Source organism: Ovis canadensis, chromosome 21, assembly GCF_042477335.2.
Source record: "Ovis canadensis isolate MfBH-ARS-UI-01 breed Bighorn chromosome 21, ARS-UI_OviCan_v2, whole genome shotgun sequence".
NCBI lineage: Eukaryota > Metazoa > Chordata > Mammalia > Artiodactyla > Bovidae > Ovis > Ovis canadensis.
In genome coordinates this window covers 28,785,390-28,793,399 of record NC_091265.1, presented here as the reverse complement: position 1 = coordinate 28,793,399, position 8,010 = coordinate 28,785,390, and positions in this window count along the sequence as shown.

Here is an 8,010-nt window from a genome sequence, read left to right as displayed (position 1 = left end):
GAAAACAAAGTTAAAAGAACACAAAAACAGAATATTAACAACAGACTGGTTCCAAATAGGAACAGAAGTGTGTCAAGGTTGTATATTGTCACTCTGCTTATTTAACTTATATGCAGAGTACATCATGAGAAACACTGGGCTGGAGGAAGCACAAGCTGGAATCAAGATTGCCAGGAGAAATATCAACAGCCTCAGATATGCAGATGACACCACCCTTACGGCAGAAAGTAAAGAAGAACTAAAGAGCCTCTTGATCAAAGTGAAAGAAGAGAGTGAAAAAGTTGGCTTAAAGCTCAACATTCAGAAAACGAAGATCATGGCCTCTGGTCCCATGACTTCATGGGAAATAGAAGGGAAAACAGTAGAAACAGTGTCAGACTTTATTTTGGGGGGCTCCAAAATCACTGCAGATGGTGACTGCAGCCATGAAATTAAAAGACGCTTGCTCCTTGGAAGGAAAGCTATGACCAACCTAGATAGCATATTAAAAAGCAGAGACATTACTTTGCCAACAAAGGTCCATCTAGTCAAGGCTATGGTTTTTCCAGTAGTCATATATGGATGTGAGAGTTGGACTATGAAGAAAGCTGAGTGCAGAAGAATTGATGCTTTTGAACTGTGGTGTTGGAGTCCCTTGGACTGCAAGGAGATCCAACCAGTCCATCCTAAAGGAGATCAGTCCTGGGTGTTCATTGGAGGGACTGATGTTGAAGCTGAAACTCCAATACTTTGGCCACCTGATGTAGAGAGCTGACTCATTTGAAAAGACCCTGATGCTGGGAAAGACTGAAGGCAGGAGGAAAAGGGGATGACAGAGGATGAGATGGCTGGATGGAATCACCGACACGATGGACACGGGTTTGGGTAGACTCCGGGAGTTGGTGATGGACAGGGAGGCCTGGCGTGCTTCGATTCATGGGGTCACAAAGAGTCAGACATGACTGAGTGACTGAGCTGAACTGAACTGTCCATTCATTTGCTCAAAGAAGGATCAATTTCCTTACTATAAAGTGAGTTTTGTAAATCAATAAGGAAACACAAGACCCAACGGAAGTGCCATTGTCCAATAAGTAGACTTTTTACTATGCTCAGTTACATTAATAATTAAGAAAATACAAGTTAAATCACATTGTGATGCCACTTCACATCCCTATCAGTTTGGTAAAGTATTTAAAATTTGATAATACTCATTATTGTCAAAGATGAGGGAAAACAGGCACTTTCATACACTGTAGGTGGGAGTATAAATCAATCAAATTTTTTATAAGAACAATTTGGGAACGTTTACTCCCTTAACTCAACATGCAAATTGTTAATATTGTTGTTGTTTAGTCACTAAGTTGTGTCCAACTCTTTGCGACCCCATGGACTACAGCATGCCAGGCTTCCTTGTCCTTCACTGTTTCCCACAGTTTGTTCAAATTCATGTTCACTGAGTCAGTGATGCTAGTGAAAGTGAAAGTCACTCCATCTTGTCCGACTCTTTGTGACCCCATGGACTGTACCCTGCCAGGCTCCTCTGTCCATGGAATTCTCCAGGCATTAATACTGTAGTGGCTAGCCTTTCCCTTCTCCAGGGGATCTTCCCAACCCGGGGATCGAACCCAGATCTCCCATGTTGCAGGTGGATTCTTTACCGTCTGAGCCACTAGGGAAGCCCACCACCATCTAACCATCTAACCTTCATCAGTGACTTGGAGCTGTGGTGAATGAGAAGCAGCAAGGTGCAAATAGCAGCATCTTTCTTGTTTTTCACACATATGTTCTCATGTGGAAATCGAGAACCTCCTTCCTGACAGCCTGCCCAATTTTCTGACAGTCCAGGGGCTTCTCAGCCAGAAGGAGAGGATGGCTGTCAGCCCTGCTCACGATTTCCTGAAAAAAAAAAAAAAAGGCAAATTAGACATGCTTGCTCCTGCAGTTGGGCTGCCCTGGTAAATCAGTGGTAATGAATCCACCTGCCAATGTAGGAGACCCGGGTTCAATCCTTGGGTCAGGAAGATCCCCTGGAGGAGGAAATGGCAACCCACTCCAGTATTCTTGCCTGGAGAATCCCATGGACAGAGGAGCCTGGTGGGCTATAGTCCCTGGGGTCGAAAAGAGTCAGACATGACTGAGCAATGGAGCACACGCATGCATACACACACACACACACACACACACACACACACGTGCGTGCGTGCTCCAATGGTTGCTTCTCATTCACCACAGCTTCAAGTCACTGATGAAGGTTAGTTCTGGGATGTTTCTCAGGCTCTTCTTGCCCACTGCTTGGCTTACCCTGTGGTCCTTGCCTCAGTTATTGGGAGTCTTCCAGAGTAGGAGACGCCCGCCTGCAGGATCAGCTCAGAGAGAAGGCTCCCGGTTACACGGGGCCCTCAGGTCAGAGCTCTTGGGTTTTCCTCACACAGCTCTTCTGCTCCCCAGGGCTGGATGATGCTCCTGATGGCGGAGGGGTGGGTCTGGGGTCTGTCCTTCGCGGGCTGGGAGGGCTGGGGGCTGAGAAAGGTAGTCCTCCACCTGCACTGGCAGATCTACCCCTGCTGGAGTAGCTGGTGTTGGACGTTCCTCTAGACACCAGTGATTCTGTGAAAATCTGTGCACTCCCGTGTTACAGCCAGACCACAGGGCTCCACCCAGGGCCAGCGCTTCAGCCACGCTCTCACAGAGCCACGTCCGCAGAGAGCAAGGGAGCCTCGGGAGGGCTGGGTCCTGCACAGTCTGACTCTACCCAGCAGGAGGCCAGAGTAGGGCCAACGTCCACCCTAAAGCTCCCCTGACTCTGAATCTCAGGGAGAAGATGAGCACAAGAAAAAGGGGGAAAGAGGACAGAAGCCCTGCCTCCCAGAGGGGCTGCTTACAGCCTGGGCTGACTCCTCTGCACCTCTTCCCACCGCCCCTTCAGACCTACCCTCCAGGACAGGGACCCTGCCCAGGGCAGCTCTGCAGATTTCAGATCCCACCCTCGGGATGTGCTTCAGGGTGAGAGAAGCTGGCAGCTGCCTTCACTGAGAAGAAAGCAGTTTATCTACAACAGGGCTCTCCCTTACACCAGAAATGTGACTTGTAAGAACTTGCCTTCCAGAAATACTGGAGCAACTAAACAAAGAAAGCCATTGTAGCATCATGTGTAAGAGTAGAAAACTGGAAACAACCAATAAATAAATGTGAGCGTGTTACATAAATTACAGTATATCCATACCACATAGCGCCATGCAACTCGCAAAGCAAGGAGGTGGGTTTATGTTCACTGATGCAGAAAAGATGTACAAGATTCTTTAGTCAGTGAGGAAAAGCATACTGGAAAGCAGTGTGATAATACCCTTCTATATCATTTTTTAAGTATTCTTGCCTGGAGAATCCCATGGACAGAGGACCTGGTGGGCTACAGTCCACGGGGTCACAAAGAGTCGGACACGACTGAGTGACTTCACTTCACTATAAGAAAAATAACAAACAAGGACTTCTCTGGGGGTCCAGTGGTTAAGAATCCACCTGCCAGTGCAAGGGACACGGGTTCGATCCCTGGTCTGGGAAGCCTTCACATGCCGCAGGGCAACCTAGCCCGTGAACCAGAGTTACTGAGCCCAGGCGTCACAGCTACTGAAGCCTGCATGCCCAGAGAGGCTCCACAACAAGAGAAGCCACCTCCGTGAGAGGCCCATGCCACTAGAGAGAGCCCATGTACAGCAGCAAAGACCCAGAGGAGCCAAAATAATTAAATCAATAACAAACACTATATGCCAGGCACTCTGAGCACAGGGCTTTCCATTTATGAACTCCATTCATCCTCACAACTCTGGGGAAAGGGCCCATTTTACACAGAGGAAACGGAAGCACCCGCGCAAGTTGCGTAACTAGGGTAAGCTCTTAAAGCTAAGGGATGAGAGTTATCTTGGGAACCCAGGCAGGCTGGCTGTAGAGTCTAGCATCTTAGCACCGTACTGGGTTTTCCTGGGGAGGTGGGTCTGCCTGCATCTGTCTGGAAAGAAACCTAAGAAAACTCTGAGCAGCAGTTACCTCCGAGAATCAGGGTTAGAAAATTTTCAAATGAAGGAGAATTTTTACCTTTTCACTACACGGCTTTCTGTACTCCTTGTCTGTTTTTTAAAAGCGTGCATTGCCTTTACAATATACATACAGGTATATGTACACACACATATACATACGTATGGGGCTTCCCAGGTGGCACAATGCTTAAGAATCCGCCTGCAAATACAGGAGATACAGGTTCAGTCCCTGGGTCAGGAAGATCCCCTGGAGAAGGAAACAGCAACCCACTCCAATGTTCTTGCCTGGGAAATCCCATGGACAGAGAAGCTTGGTGGGCTACAGTCCACAGAGAGTGGGAAAGGACTTGGCAAGCATGCATACCTTACAGATGAATGTATTTGTTTATTTAGAATGAGTCTTTAGACTTCAGCCACTGGAGGCCCAACCCCACTGCTCCTCCCTCCATTGATTTGCTAAAATGCTACTCTGCTTGGATTCATCCATCCATTAATATTGAATCCCCTGGGGAAGCCAAGCCTGATGGCTGGAAACACTGTCCTGTTTAAAACCGTCCATGACTTTCAGGGGTCAAGACAAGGTCGGAGACTGACGCCCTCCCCAACCTAGACCCTTAGCACTTCACACTCTCGGACTTCACACTTTGCAGCACTGAGCTCTTAGTCCTTCCCTGTTCGTGGATTTCTGTCGCAGGCTTCCCGTCGGTCCCCTCTCCCCAGTTCCATCAACCAGTCATTTGCTCCCACACTCAAGTGCCGAACTCACTCATCTTTTAACGATGCAGTCCAAGGAGCCCCGGAGCTTTCCTCAGGCTCTGCACTGCTCCCTCCCCCATCAAGACTCAGTTCGGTGCCCCTCCTCCTGCTCCATTAAGCCTGGGTGTATCTGCTCCTAGGACTTCACACCTTGATTTTTACTGCGTGACATGCACACCTGTCTCCGGTGCGCTCCGTGAGGCTTCTGTGTCCATCTCTGCTTCCCAGGCAACTAGCACAGGACTTCACCTCAGGCACATTCAGGAGCTAACAGAGAACATTCAAAAATAAGAGCAGCCCCTGCCAAGTGCATTAGCTGTCAATGAATCCTCACAGAGCCCTGTCATGGAGGAATGACACTTATAGTTACGTCTAAGAGCTTTTTAAAGGCACAAAGTAAGCATGTCACTATTCATACACTATTCATACAGGACTTCCCTGGCGGCTCAGACGGTAAAGCGTCTGTCTACAGTGTGGGAGACCTGGGTTCAATCCCTGGGTCGGGAAGATCCCCTGGGGAAGGAAATGGCAATCCACTCCAGTACTATTGCCTGGAAAATCCCATGGACAGAGGAGCCCGGTAGGCTACAGTCCATGGGGTCACAGAGTCGGACACGACTGAGCGACTTCACTTCATTCATACAGCAGGAAAGTAGCAGGGATCAGACATAGATCTAGGCATCTGACCCTAGAACCATGGGCTTAAGCCTTACGCTCTGTGTGTGTATTAGTCACTCAGTCGTGTCTGACTCTTTGCAACCCCATGGACTGTAGCCCACCAGGTTCCTCCATCCATGGAATTCTCTAGGCAAGAGTACTGGAATGGGTTGCCATTTCCTTTTCCAGGAGATCTTACAGACCCAGGGATCGAACCCAGGTCTCCTGTGTTACAGGCAGATTCTTTACTGTCTGAGCCACCACCCTTATGTTATAGGTGCCTTTTTTTATTATTTATTTTTAATTGGAGGGTAAAGCAATTGCTTTATCCTGATTAATTGCTTTGCTATGTTTTGTTGGTTTCTGCCGTACGACATGAGTCATCCATCAGTGTGTGTGTGTGTGTATATATATATATATGTATATATATATATATGTAGTTGTCTCTTAAACTGAAAGCTAAGTAACTAGCTCCAGGTTTAGCTCCACGAGCCCTTCCCCTCATCGCTCCCTAAGCTCTGACAGGAATGCAGTACTCATGAAACGTATTTTTGGGTACATACAGATGCCATTGCCATTTCATCGTTTTATCTAAACTCACATAGGGGAAGCCAGATATTGTTCATTTGTGTTACCCCAGTGATCTTCCAGGTCCTAGAACCCAGGAGCAGACGCTCAGGGGAGTATTTTTTTCCAGAAGGAAGACTGAGGAGCGAGATGGCTCCGCCATCGCCCGCGTCCTCTGTACCTGTGCGGGGACATGCACGCGCGCACACACTAGCTCTCACCTCTTCTGAGTACTTCCGTTGTCTAGGGGCAAAATGACTTTAAAACAGCATCTCAGCTTCTTCCCGACAGTTTTCCTTCGTAAAGAGAGTAACATAGTTTTTTCTTTCAGCATTCCTAGCTGCGTCAAAGCTCCTCAAAGTGACGCCGCAGCACCACCTTGTGTTCAAAGGCCGTTATGTCTCAGAAAACCCAGGTAAACTGAGTGAAAGTCTCCTTTTTCCTTTCTGATGAATGATCACACACACGCTGTCACAAACACCCCACCCTTTATAAAATACCAGTGTGTGATGGACACAACACGCTCCGTTTCCCTTCCTTTCATTTAAAGACTTGCCACCCGGCTACTGGGAGGGTCAGCTGTGAAGAGCCCCCTGGTGCCCGCCCCAGGAACTGTGTCTGCTGCACATCCTCCCCAGGGTGACCCCAGGGTGACCCCAGGGCGACCCACAAACAAAGACCAACTGATGCAGCGGGCTAAGGGTCTGGTGATCTCAGCCCAACAGAGACACCCTGAATGGCTCCAGAGCTCCCCACAGGTTGGCCGAGGCTGTCCTTGGGCCTGCATTGCAGCTCTACTTGCCCCACTACCCAACCCTGCTCCTTGCCCCCTCTTCCTTAGGTACAGGCTAAACCTATTTCCTGGTGACTCACATGGTAAAGAACCTGCTGGCAAGGCAAGGGAACCAAGTTCCATCCCTGGATTGGGAAGATCCCCTAGAGGAGGAAATGGCTATCCACTTCAGTATTCTTGCCTGGAGAATTCCATGGTTAGTGGAGCCTGGTAGGCTACCGTCCATGGGCCTGCAAAAGAGTTGGACACAACTAAGCAATTAACATTCCACTTCTTTCAACCCCATCACAGAACCTGCCTCTGCAACACTGTCTCTGAAATGCAGAAGCATCCGCGTTTGCCCATTTATTAAAGCATTTATCAAGACTATGTGTGAAAAAATTAGAAGACCTAACTCTTTATTTCTGTAATCTGAAGTTCAAGCTAAATGCAGCTCCTGATTCTCCCAGCTGGTTACTCAGTAGGTGAGACTACAAAAAAAAAAAAAAAAAAAAAGCAGGTGAATCTGCTAATAGCCCCCAAATCCTCTCTTAGAGCCTGGAGTAACCAAGAGACATAGAACATCAGGGCCACATAATCTTATATTTAATCAGTCATGTGAGCTGCCACTTATGGGGCTAAGGGATATACATTTCCTATATGGATTCAAAGAGTGCCTTTTGAAGGTGTTTCCTTAAGTTAACTAGGGATAAAAACCTTTCGTGCAGCAACATTTCACAACCGTCTCTGGCTATAGCCACTTTCCATAACCACAGCAATTAAGAGGTATTGGGCTTCCCAGGTGGCGCTAGTGGTAAAGAATCTGCCTGCCAATGCAGGAGACATGAGAAACCTTGGTTCAAACCCTGGGTCAGGAAGATCCCCGGGAGGAGGAGATGGTAACCCACTCCAATATTCTTGCCTGGGAAATCCCATGGACAGAGGAGCCTGGCAGGTACAGTTCATGGGGTCCCAAAGAGTCCGGACAGGACTGAGCACGCACCATTGTATTATTTTATATCATATCTGCCACCAGTACCCTGACCCCCTAATTCAGAGATGCAGGTCCTGGGAGTTCCTCACCCATCTTCTAAATGTAAGCTCCTCACACCCTGCATCACGCATTTCAACATTAGGACACCAAAGCATCTTTATTCACGGCCAGCTTCGTGAAGACTGATACCGTATAGACTCTCCATACCACCTAAAGGGAGGAGAGAGCCAGGCGTCCTGAGGGCGTGCGTGCCA